The sequence below is a fragment of the Anolis carolinensis genome, chromosome 3 (genome assembly GCF_035594765.1).
Source record: "Anolis carolinensis isolate JA03-04 chromosome 3, rAnoCar3.1.pri, whole genome shotgun sequence".
Classification (NCBI taxonomy): domain Eukaryota; kingdom Metazoa; phylum Chordata; class Lepidosauria; order Squamata; family Dactyloidae; genus Anolis; species Anolis carolinensis.
The window spans coordinates 248116837-248128929 of NC_085843.1; the positions used below are offsets into that span (position 1 = coordinate 248116837).

Genomic DNA, 12093 nt, shown 5'->3' on the forward strand with positions numbered 1-12093 from the left:
ACTGTCTCCACTCATCCGCCCCATCTGCATTTGAGGCCACATTTTCTGCCTGGCTTTTTCCATTGTTGGTTGCAGGGACATTTGCTCACATAGTCTTCTGTACTGTGGGACCCAGTTTTTGAAAATGCACCTTTTCTGCATTTCCTGTAATTTATGCACTCTGTCTTTCATCATCTGTCCCTCTTTCTGAATCCCCTCCTCTTTTGTCACTTTTACCAATTTTTCAACAAGCACTTTTTTCAACAAAGGGGTGAAGGGAATAAAAAGGATAGCAAGAATCCTATTGTGAATTTATGTATGCTGTGCAGTGAATCCTGTTCCAGTCCTCCTGATCTATACTTGAGGCAGCTGCTGTAGCTGATATGGGTCTGTTCCCCTCTTGATTTGTAAGCAGTTAACTGACAATCCCAGCCCCTCTCATTAGCAATGCCCGATTCAATGGGCAGAAGTCCCAATTTCCTCACATGCAGGAGATTGCTCTTGTGAGAGATGATGGAACCTTCAGCCAGATTAATGAGAGAACAGGTCCCCAACAATCACATTGGCTGCTTTTTGGTAAATGCAAACTGGGGAACTTTTATGATCCCCACATAGCCCCTAAGCTAGGGTCTATGCAAGCACTGTGAATACAAAACAGTCATGTGTGCATAAAGTTACACATTCATAATTACCCTATAGGATTCTAGCTGCAGTTAAGTGTTGTGTGTGTGTGTGAATATAAGAACATTGGAGCCAGGCTTAAAACATGCCTGGGTCTTTCTGTCTCCAGACAGAATAGGAATAAGAGGGTTAAGGAGTCATCAATATGGATTGGCTTCAAGGTAAAGAACCACTACTTTCTATGGGAAATATTCCCCATTGAATTTGGGATGGCAAGTAGAGGCACACTTAAAAGGAAGTAAGACTTTATAACGCTTGACACTTGTTTAGGTATTTATTTCTTTGTAAGCTGTGCATTGTGACACACTAAAATGAAGTTTTATTTGGTGTAAGCTTTTGGGAATTTTATCCTTATTCATTGGATGCAAGTGGAAAACTTCTGCCAAACAAAACAACTGAGTGGTCTTTCCCCTTTGAATTCTTGGCATGTAAGCAATGCTTGTAGAGGTGTTAAAAAGAACATATTCAATTTTGTGTATTTCCCTCCTTTCTCTTCCCCAGTTTCCTGCAGAGGAAGTGCTGGTTTCTACCCAGGCCCATCTCTTTGGGGGTGGTGGTAACTACCTTGGGTTGGCTGCTAGAAGATGGAACAGGAAAGCTGAGCACAAGTGTGTGTGGATATATATGCACACATTTCCTCACTTCTCCATCAGGAGAGCTGATGTTAGCTGCTTCTTTCCAAAAGGAGAGGTGAAAGTTGGTTCTTGTTTTGAACCATCAGTTGGAGAAGCCCATCCTTTTTAATTTCTCAAGGCAAAGGACTAGATAAAGATGGAAGGTACAGGCAACTAACAATTCCTAATTCTTGCCTATATGTTCATCATGCCTTATCCCTACTTTACATCTTCAGAAATAGAATGAGTAAGATGAAACAACTTTAGCTTTCTCTTCCTTTTCATTGGGGAAAGGCGTACCATGTCTGCTTGAGCAGTGAAAATGCCTAACTGAAGAGGTTTATCAGAGAAGAATGCAGATAAAGCTTTTATTCTGAAAAGATGGATTTCATCAGTCAAGTAAAACATCATACAGCATAGAAGTTGGGATGGTAGAATGGGGTGGCATATGAAACTTCAATAGTGGCACTCACATAGGGCCATGGGACATGACTATTCATGCCCCAATAATTCCTGCTTTGAGAGAACGGAAACAATTGAAATCATGGAACAAAGGGAAATTTTCTCAGAAAGGATTTGAATAGTTACAATGATTTAATGCAAACCATTTAAAAACTGCTGAAGGACTCACTGCTAGAGGTAGTATATATCTCTGTCAGATGCACTTATAAAGAGTAAATAAATTTGACCCAGACTGGTCAAATTTATATCTGGTGATTACCTTGCAGTGCCTTATCCCAGAAGACAAAAAGAGTTACTGTTTAAATTATTTGCAACTTACAATTACAACAGTGTACACACTGCCTGGAGAGTTTTGTTAGAGTAATTCAGCAATGTTAGGCAATGTTGCTGTATGATAGAAGGGTACATCACCAAGGTGACTTTCTTGTTGCTTGAAAGAAAATTAATTTATGGAAAAGAAACCCATTAGGAAATGTAATCATAGGTATGAAATTTGCTCCCTTGCTACTTAACTAATTAAAATCATACATTTCTTCTCAAGTATAAAAGAACAGACTGACCCGCAAGCCATTTGAAATCAAAGACTTGTAATTCCTAAATTGATCCAGTCCCTCCTTTTTATTGGAATATAATCAGTTTTAAAATCTAGAGTTTGGCATGTTATGAGATTGCAGAAAATTACATTATATTCCCTCAAAACACAGGTGCTATTTGAGAGCATTGTAAGGAAAAAAATGGTGTCAAATTAAACAATGTAGAATTACTTAAAAACAGCAGTGTCATTTTGGCTACCAAAATGGCATAGAAGCTTGGGATAATCCAGGCTTACAGCTCTCTTTGGTTGGCCTGCTGTGCTGTCACACAGATCTGAAAGGCAAAAAAGGGGGCTACATCCTGAAGCCAGCAGCTCAGCTTCTTCATTGTCATGAACTGCTCCTTATCATTTTAGCTTCTAAGGGCTTTAATTGTTAGCCCAATAAGCAGTGACCATGCAAGATGGGCTATAGAACAATGAAGCTGAATGTATACGTAAAATATCAACGGCCAAGTGATTACTCTCTGCAGTTTAGAACAGCTGCCCTATGCAATAGTCATAATGTTTCAAAGTTGTTAGCCTTATTGATAGGCTTGTCAGCTCAGGTTGGGGATGACCGGGAATGCATACTCTGATAAGGAAACCTTTTGTAAAAAGAAAAGGAAGGGAGGAAAGGAGACTGGAGGCATGAACTTGACGAGAGACAAGAAACTGGAAACAAATCCCACCTAAAGATATGCTCCAGGTTGTTCATTTTTGAAATATTGTAATCAAGTCAGATTCAATGCAAACCCTATTACAGACACACTTTCCATTCATCCTGGTTCTTGAGGTTGGTAAATTGAATGACATTAGATAAATGAAAAATGTAATAGTTTTTTTTTAACCAGAGCTGAATACCTAGAAAGCAGGGTAGTGGCATTAAGAAACTGTAAGAATACACAAGTGTTCGATATATAACAGCATTACTTGTCCCTAAATGATATGATTGGAGACTAATGATTTACTGGGGGGGGGGGGAGTATAGGAGTTACAAGGGAGATGTGTTTTCTTGGTAGACACAGAGTTTATTTAGGCTGTGGAAAGTCTGCTCCCTGAACTGCCTTCTGATGCTCAGCTTATGTAGTTCACTGAAATAAATTAAACCTCCTGAATGAAACAGTGGCTCTCCTGCTTATCTGTATTCCATTGGGGCACCCAGAGCTGCACATCTCTTTCTTTAACAAATGATTGATTTGGGGCTGAAAACTGCAGAAGCCATTGAAAATACAAAAGCAAACAAAGCCGAGATTGAGGGATTGATTGTGCTCTTCAATTGTGATTTTATGCAGGTGTTTTGTTCTTTAAGAGACACATAGTTCTTGATAGGAGAAAGAGATTTATTCAGGCTCAACATTTTAAGGGCATTATTTGCTTTCAATTAAAGATGTACTCTTTGTGACAAAGTTCTGGTATATTGAAGGTTAGGTGACATTTGCATACTGGAATTGCCAAGGATGCTAGTTCACTGCTAGGCAATTCTGAACAGACATCTGATTATGGCAATGTCCTTCTCCTTTCATTCATAATGCATGAGGAGTACTGTCACAAGGAAATCTGCATTGCCTTTGAACATTTTTTTTCCATTTTCAGTCACTCATTGCCTTGCACTTTTATGGAATCTTGTCCGTTTTCTTTTAAGTGTGTGCATTCAGGGGAAAATTCAATTGACAGAAAATCAGATGATTTACAAATGCTATTAATAGTTATTTGTCATTTGAAAATAAAAGAGCTAGATTAGATCAAATTTTCTTTCAGCCCCTCTTCTTGTTTTCTACAAGGGGCCTTTCTACACTGCTATATAATCCAGAATATCAAGACAGATAATCCACATTATCTGCTTTGAACTGAGTTATCTGAGTACACTGCCCTGTTCTTGACAAATGTACCTTCTTCTGGCAGCTGGATTCCTTGGGTCTCAGAACAAAATGTCCTCAAGAGGATTCATGCTGGAGTTAGAGAAACATACACTATCTTTCAAATGTATCATTTTGGAAGAAACTGGAAGAGTGTTTCAAGAAAGAGCTGTAGTGTTAGGTAAATCTTAGAAATATGAACAATCACAATGCAACAAGCTTTCTGAAACATTAGAAAAATATGTGAAAATATAAATTATATATTATTTTGCATGGTTGAGGATTTTCTTTGTTTTCCTTGCACAGATATACATGTATTTATATGCATTTGCATCTATTCAACTAAAGTAGAATGAGACCTTGGATCATAATACACTAGCTCTCTGAAATGCATGGAAGAACATGAATCAACCAACTAGGCTTTAAAAATAGAACAGATAATCGGGCAGTCTGGAGTATCAAAATTAAAACGTCTTCTGGGACTCTTCTGGTTCAATATATTATCAGCAGAGTGCTGATTTGTTCTACTGAGATCACCAGATGTTGAATTTTTATGTTTTCTAACTTTTTTCTTTGGATAACTTCAATTTAAAAACATTTTAAAGCTTCAAACTAAAACTGTAGTTCTCACCCTGCTTAACACACTTGAGTAGCTCTTGCAAACCTCCTTCCATATCCCTCTCAGTGATTTTATTTCCTTATTTGTTACCTTAATATCCTGTCTTTTCTCCAATGAGATTGAGTTGGCGTACATGGCTCCCTTCATCTTCTCTTCTCCTCGTAACAAATATGTATGATTTGTCCAAGGTTACTCAGTTGGTTTTAAGGCTCTGTGGGGATTTGATGGTGGATTTACTTATTCTTAGTCCAACATTCTAAACACCACAGTGCATTCTCTTCCTCTCTTTCTAGAAATGGCGTATGTTGAATAACACACAACATAACTAACTAAATGAATGGTAAAGTACAAATAATGCCAGCAATAAAATGACATTGTTGAAGGGAAACAGCTTTTGAGATTCTGAACGAACATGAAGATTAATGGGTTAGAACTATGTGATCTACTGCCCAATGTTTCCCCACAATGACCAAATTACAATATAGCATTTTTCTACTCAAGTTCAAAAGTGACTTATCAATAAATCAAGGAGAAAATTTTCCAAGCTATTTTAACTCTTTACTCACCAGTATTGTTCTATTTCCATTATGGAAATGTATCTGTCAATAAGATTGTTTTCCTGCCTTATAATACATATGTTCTCCAGTCATCCAACATATGTAAATTTTGTTGTCTTATTTCATTCTGCCCAATGAAGAGAGCAGAAGCTTACATATTCAAAACTCCACTAAAATGTCCCCTTAAATTGATATTTTACCTCTTTTGTTTCACCTTGAAACTCAGTCATCATTAAGTAAGAGTTATGTGCAGCTCTCTTAAAGGACTGACTTTCTTTCTACATCCACTGCCCAAATTGCCTCCTCCCCCCTCCACCACCGGTGATTTTTCCGGCTGGGTTACTCATGAAAGTGCTAGCACATGGGTGATTACATAAGAAAAGAGATCTCCTTGAATGTCTGTCTGGTGATAAGAACACATGGATACTGGGGCATTGTTCTGGTTGCTAGTAGAAACTCTGATATGAAATTAGAGCATGATCCCCAAAGTTCACTGGCCGTGAATGCAGTCCCTGTAGGTAAGCATTGTATCAACTCCACTGCTTTTCAGATTAAGATTTATCTTTAAGTTACACTAACGTTATGGAACAAAGGTGCTAGCCCTGAAGCGCTTACATAAGCTTTACCACATTGTGTTTATTTTTTCTAACATGCCTAGTAAACAAACAATTCAACAAATAAATGCTAATGATCTTTTTTGGAGGGTTGTTGGTTGGCTACAATAACATTACTATAGCTTCTGATATTAAGAGGACATGCAAATTGTTTTGACAGTGTGTACTTATACTATACTTCTATTGTGTGTTTGTGGTCTTTTGGAGTGTATACTACCTTATCTTTACATTCTTTCTTCTTTGTTTAAAAGCATTCCAGTCTCTCAGGCAGAGAGTTTAAAAAAGCTACCATTGCATGATTGCATGATTTAAACTGATTTGCCAAGTAGCTGCCATAAAATTATTGAAGCAAACTGGCAATGATTCTTGCCAGTCTCCATGATGTCATCTTTTTGACAAGAAATAGCTTCTGATTCTTCTGCCTGAAATTGCTCCATTTAACAGGACTTACTTTTAAATAAATGTTGACAGGATTGTGTTAGCAAGCCCCACTAATTATCACCCCTTCTTTGATAATTCCTGAACTGCAGATACATTAACCTATGTTCACAAAGATAAATTTATCAGGGGGGTTCAATTCTTTATCTTGTGATAAAGACAGTGGATCAGCCTGATCCACTGTCCAAATGGGATATGGGATGGTGCCATAACCTTTTCCTTGTGCTCCTCAGTGAAGAAAAGGGTATACCACTGTCTCTGATTCTACTTAGCCATGGAACTTGTGGCCATCACGGTTGTTTCTTCTTACATTAGAATGCAGTGCTCACATGATGTCACACTCAAGGCAGCGGAGCACCAAGAACCATACACGGAGGCCAATAAACTATCTAATATCTTTATTAAGGAAATATATAAGAGTAATAAAAACAAGTAGAAAATATAGTCCAGAAGCAGACCTATCAAATGAGGTCAAATATAGTCCAGAAATGTTTTGTCCAATAAATGATATTAGAGTTCAAAGTTAAATCCAAACCGAAACACACACTATTGCCAAGCAATAGTGTGGGGAAATGTCCGGGGTCTTTCAGGGTCCAAGGTAAAAGTCCACAACAAGGTACGAGGGCAAGACTTGATTCTTGAAGCAAGGTCTGTGGCTAGAAGCAAAGCGAGGCAATTCTTGAAATACTTGAATGAGCAAGGCAAGGAAACTGGATTTGCGGACTTTACAAAGTCCACACAAGGCTGGAACGCGATTTCACTCCTGAAGCTGCTCTGTTGACTCCGCACCGGATCAACCGTGCCAGGCACCTATATCTGGGTCTCGTTTTCCCGCCAAACAGGTGTCCAGCATTCTCTTTCCCTAGAGAACGGGAAACGAAACCCAGCTTTCTCCAGATGTGAGACTCCCTGGATTTTCCCAGGGGAAACATGGCTAATCAGTGTCTTGTTTGGCTGCAATTCTCGAGCTTCTGCGAACCCGCTCTTTCACTCCCCTGTCTGCAGCAAAAGACTGTCTCCTAGGGAAGGGAGGTGAGAGCTGCTCAAGGTCTGTCTTAATTGGCTCTGGGGCGAGAACATCAACATCAGGCATCTGGAAAGATTCCGGCTGTTGTTGATCCGGAGAAAACCCCATGTTTTCATCCTCATCTGCCACAGTGACACTAGGAGCGGGACTACAAGGCCCATGAGGCATCACACATGACCAGCACAAAGGAGTGGGGGGGCAATCTCTCCTTTGATCTATACCCTTTTCTGAAAATGCTAGCACCCCATTCTGACATCTGCAGATGTGTCTTCATGATCAGGCAAATTTCTTTCTTTCTTGATTATGTGACTGCCCCATTCTTAGAGGAGGTAAGATGCATGCTGTCCCAGCATTGCTGCTGCAGTCATTGACTATGTAAACAATGTCCCCAGATTCAGAATTGCTCTGGAGTGTATTTACACTGGGCTAAATTGCCTGATATAGGTGAACTCCTAGTTTATCACTAACATTTACACTCAATCTTACACATTGCTACTCAGTACACACACTTCTTGTACATTTATCTTATCCTGAATTGAAGTTGTATTCCCAAACATGATTGAACATTACACGGTGTAATAGATTTGATCACTATGGGGTCAAGAAGGAATCCTGCCCTACTTTTGAGGGGGTTTTTTCCCGCCTACCCTACACTCTTGTGGGAAATTGTACAATTGGCTAAGGGGGTCTTGACTAGGTCTCCATGGAAGGTGTTGGGTGTAGGGAGATACAACCAGTGATACACTTTCTGGCCCATTTTGGTAGGATAGGAATTTGGAACTGCCCTTGGGTATATCGGAATATGGGGGGAAGGTTCTTGGGGCTGATCTCTGGGTCTTAGACATCAGTAGGGGTTTGGCAGCCTGGTGGGTTACACCCTCTAACTAGCCTTCCAGTTAATTAGTTGGCCTGGAAGCAATCCAGACTTTTAAAGATTCCTCTCAGGAGCTATGGTGTTTTTGGCAAGCAGAGGCTGGGGTATCTCATCTGGGGAGATTAATGGCTCCAACCACTCCTGCAGCAAATTGCCCCCCTCCATTTAAATTTGCTTATCACAAAAACCAATTAAATAGGTAACAGTTAATAAAATTGCCCTTATTTTATTCCATGTTTTGTGTCAGATATCTATATTCCTTGGGTTGGGCAGAAAATTTGCACTATAAGCTTTCATCATCAGATGTATGACTGAACAGGTGTGTGTGACTTGTAATATAACTACTAGGCTTGCTCAAATAATTCGTTTTCCCCGTTTTCCGTTATTGATCCGTTATTTTCGTTAGTTTTGAAGCAATATTGAACCTTGGTTGTCCACACGCCTGGATATCGCGGTTTCGAACCGCGATTGGCCGTTTTCCGTTATGGCGCCTTTTTTTTCGTTTTTAAAAAATGCTTTTGCAAATCACCCAAACTTGTTTAATGGCACTGGGGCGACCTAGCTTGTTGTTGGCACCTTGTGGCCAATCAGAGAGCACGTTAAACCAGAGGGAGGGGCTGGTAGGACGTACTGAATGAAAAGAGGCTGCACTCTGCCTCGTGGCTCATTCGCACCGGGCTTCTGAAGAGGGTGGAAGGGAGTTTGGGCAGGCAGGCAGGGATAAACTTTGCTGCGTCACAGCCTCCTTGGCTGCTGAGCTAGGCTGAAGACCGGGAGAAAATTTTGGGTGGGTGAGTTTTGGAGGTGTGGGTAAACTGTTGGGTGTTGGGTGTTGGTTTTATAATTTTTTGCAAAGGGCCTGTGGGTGTTTTTTTCCTCACGAGATTGGCGTTTGCAATTTTCCCACACGGCCAGCAATGGTGATTTGGCCCTTGCCTCATGCAGGGCTGTTTTTCTCCGTGCCAGGGTCTCTGAATAAAAAGCCAACTTTGCCAAAAACAACTGCAGCTCCCATTAGTGCTTGGTAGAACTCAAAAACTCCTTTTTGGGAAAAAAGGGACCCACTTTTGGCCTCTCATTGCTCAAATAGGGCGGTCTCTCCGTGAAAGGGTCGCTTTCTGTGTGTTTCAAAAGCCAACTTTGCCAAAAACAACTGCAGCTCCCATTAGTGCTTGGTAGAACTCAAAAACTCCTTTTTGGGGAAAAAGGGACCCACTTTTGGCCTCTCATTGCTCTAATAGGGCGGTCTCTCCGTGAAAGGGTCGCTTTCTGTGTGTTTCAAAAGCCAACTTTGCCAAAAACAACTGCAGCTCCCATTATTCCTGGGTAGAACTCCAAAACTCCTTTTTGGGGAAAAAGGGACCCACTTTTGGCCTCTCATTGCTCTAATAGGGCGGTCTCTCCGTGAAAGGGTCGCTTCCTGTGTGTTTCAAAAGCCAACTTTGGCAAAAACAACTGCAGCTCCCATTATTCCTGGGTAGAACTCCAAAAACTCCTTTTTGGGGAAAAAGGCAACCACTTTTGGCCTCTCATTGCTCTAATAGGGCGGTCTCTCCGTGAAAGGGTCGCTTCCTGTGTGTTTCAAAAGCCAACTTTGCCAAAAACAACTGCAGCTCCCATTATTCCTGGGTAGAACTCCAAAAACTCCTTTTTGGGGAAAAAGGCAACCACTTTTGGCCTCTCATTGCTCTAATAGGGCGGTCTCTCCGTGAAAGGGTCGCTTCCTGTGTGTTTCAAAAGCCAACTTTGGCAAAAACAACTGCAGCTCCCATTATTCCTGGGTAGAACTCCAAAAACTCCTTTTTGGGGAAAAAGGCAACCACTTTTGGCCTCTCATTGCTCTAATAGGGCGGTCTCTCCGTGAAAGGGTCGCTTCCTGTGTGTTTCAAAAGCCAACTTTGGCAAAAACAACTGCAGCTCCCATTATTCCTGGGTAGAACTCCAAAAACTCCTTTTTGGGGAAAAAGGCAACCACTTTTGGCCTCTCATTGCTCTAATAGGGCGGTCTCTCCGTGAAAGGGTCGCTTCCTGTGTGTTTCAAAAGCCAACTTTGGCAAAAACAACTGCAGCTCCCATTATTCCTGGGTAGAACTCCAAAAAATCCTTTTTGGGGAAAAAGGCAACCACTTTTGGCCTCTCATTGCTCTAATAGGGCGGTCTCTCCGTGAAAGGGTCGCTTCCTCTGTGTTTCAAAAGCCAACTTTGCCAAAAACAACTGCAGCTCCCATTATTCCTGGGTAGAACTCCAAAACTCCTTTTTGGGGAAAAAGGCAACCACTTTTGGCCTCTCATTGCTCTAATAGGGCGGTCTCTCCGTGAAAGGGTCGCTTCCTGTGTGTTTCAAAAGCCAACTTTGCCAAAAACAACTGCAGCTCCCATTATTCCTGGGTAGAACTCCAAAACTCCTTTTTGGGGAAAAAGGCAACCACTTTTGGCCTCTCATTGCTCTAATAGGGCGGTCTCTCCGTGAAAGGGTCGCTTCCTGTGTGTTTCAAAAGCCAACTTTGGCAAAAACAACTGCAGCTCCCATTATTCCTGGGTAGAACTCCAAAAACTCCTTTTTGGGGAAAAAGGCAACCACTTTTGGCCTCTCATTGCTCTAATAGGGCGGTCTCTCCGTGAAAGGGTCGCTTCCTGTGTGTTTCAAAAGCCAACTTTGCCAAAAACAACTGCAGCTCCCATTATTCCTGGGTAGAACTCCAAAACTCCTTTTTGGGGAAAAAGGCAACCACTTTTGGCCTCTCATTGCTCTAATAGGGCGGTCTCTCCGTGAAAGGGTCGCTTCCTGTGTGTTTCAAAAGCCAACTTTGCCAAAAACAACTGCAGCTCCCTTTACTCCTTGGCAGAACTAGAAAGTACAGGTATCCCCTTGTAAAAAAATAAAATTAGCTAAAAAATACATAGACGGTTTTGCGGCAGTTAACATAACACGTTGCCAATCAAGAAACAAGAAATATTTTTCAACACTTCCACGACACCTTTCCATCCCCCCATCTGTCTCCTGAAAACACTCCTGCTGTCATGAAACGTTCAGCTGTACGCGGGTCTGGGGGAGCAAGTCCTGATAGTGGTAAAGGCACAGCCAGGACACTGTGGGGGGCCAAAAAAGTAAGGGTGGGTCCCATCCGTCTGGAACGCCGAACTATGGGAGTGGGTGGTCTTGATGAAGAAGCCGGCTGTTCGCATGCAGAGAGTACACAGCCCTCCACACCGAGCCAGTTGTCTTATAGAGCTGAGACCACAGGACGATCAATGGAACATACAGGTTTAGCCGTCCTGGAACTACAGATGGTGGATAGTGAGGATATAGATAACCCCACCCCTCCACCCGCTACTGACAGTGAGGAGGAGGTAGAGGAGGTTGTAGTATCCAAACAAAAAGTATCTCAAGCTGACGAAAGGGTGCGCACGACTCCTATCTCAGTGGGCGTCCCCACAGTGGCTGTGGGGAGGCCTAGGTCTTATATTTGGGACCATTTCCATGTGCACTCTCAGAGTGCTACCTTGGCTGTTTGTAGGCACTGTGGGACAAATATCAGCAGAGGCAGAGACCTGAGACATCTTTCGACCTCGGGGTTGAGTTCTCACTTGAAGCGACACCATCCCTCCGTATCGGTACGAGGGGGAACTGCAAGCCCTTCCAGTGGCAGCATTAGCACACATAGTTCTCCTGGTGAAGATGGTGGAAGGCAGACACAGTCCACCTTGGAGGATTGGGCCATTCCATTACCCAGAAAGAAAACGGGGGAAACATTACTCACACCCCAGCAGATAACCCAAACTGTGGGAGAGATGATT

The 12093-nt window shown here is 41.8% G+C and overlaps 1 long non-coding RNA gene across 1 annotated transcript in view; it reads left to right on the forward strand.

The window, feature by feature from the left end:
• The first annotated feature begins 5713 nt into the window (after positions 1 to 5713).
• Positions 5714 to 12093, forward strand: part of LOC103280375 (uncharacterized) — an 81137-nt gene continuing 74757 nt past the window's right edge. Inside the window, exon 1 of the long non-coding RNA XR_507320.3 lies at positions 5714 to 5860. This is a non-coding gene — a long non-coding RNA (uncharacterized LOC103280375). The remainder of the gene's footprint in view (positions 5861 to 12093) is intronic.